The following is an 886-nucleotide window of genomic DNA, read 5'->3' as shown; positions in this document are numbered from 1 at the left end:
TCCCATTGTCTCCGTATAACCTCCCTTGTCTCTCCTCTCAACTCCCCATTCTCCCTCTAGTCTCCTATACCGTTTCCGCATTGTCTCCTATAACCTCCCCTTGTCTCCTCTAAATCTCCCCATCTCCCTCGTTCTTCCTATCATCTACTGCTTTGTCTCCTCTTAACTCCCCATTCCTAGTAATCTCCCTTGTCTCCTTAATCTCCCTGTGGTCTCCTTGTTTTCCTCTCAACCCCCATGTCTCCGTTATAATTCTCCCTGTGTCTCCTTGCTTTCTCTCAACTTCCCCTCGTCATCCTATGAGTCTGCTCTGTGCTCCTTGCTTCCTCTCAAACTCCCCCCTTGTCTCCATATAATCTCCCTGTGGTCTTCCTTGTTTCCTCTCAACTACCCTTTGTGTCTATAATCTCCCTGTGTCTCTGGCTCCTCTCAATTCCCCTTGTCTCCTATTAATCTCCATGTGCTCTCCTTATTGGCCTCTCAACGTCCCCCACTCTCCTATAATCTCCCCATGCTTCCGATAATCTCCCCGTGTTCTCTTGTTCCTCTTTTCAACTCCCCTGGTCTCCTAAATCTCCTTGTTTCCTCTCAACTCCCTTATCTCTATAATCTCCCTGTGTCATCCTTGTTACTCCACTCCTTCGTCTCCTATAATCTCCCTGTGTCTCCTTGTATCCTCTCAACTCCCCCCTTGTCTCCTATATCTCCCTGTGTCTCCTGTTTCTCTAAACTCCCCATGTCCCTATAATTCTCCCTGTGTCTCCTTGCTTCCTCTCAACTCCCCTGGTCTCCTATAATCTCCCTGGGTCTACCTTGCTTCCTATAATCTCCCTGTGTCCCTTGTTCCGTCTCAACTCCCCTGGTCTACCTATAATATTCCCTGTGT

This window comes from Notothenia coriiceps, unplaced genomic scaffold (genome assembly GCF_000735185.1).
Source record: "Notothenia coriiceps isolate Sejong01 unplaced genomic scaffold, NC01 NC01_scaffold00004495, whole genome shotgun sequence".
Lineage (NCBI taxonomy): Eukaryota > Metazoa > Chordata > Actinopteri > Perciformes > Nototheniidae > Notothenia > Notothenia coriiceps.
The sequence above is the reverse complement of the archived record's forward strand: the minus strand, read 5'-3'. Positions refer to the sequence as shown.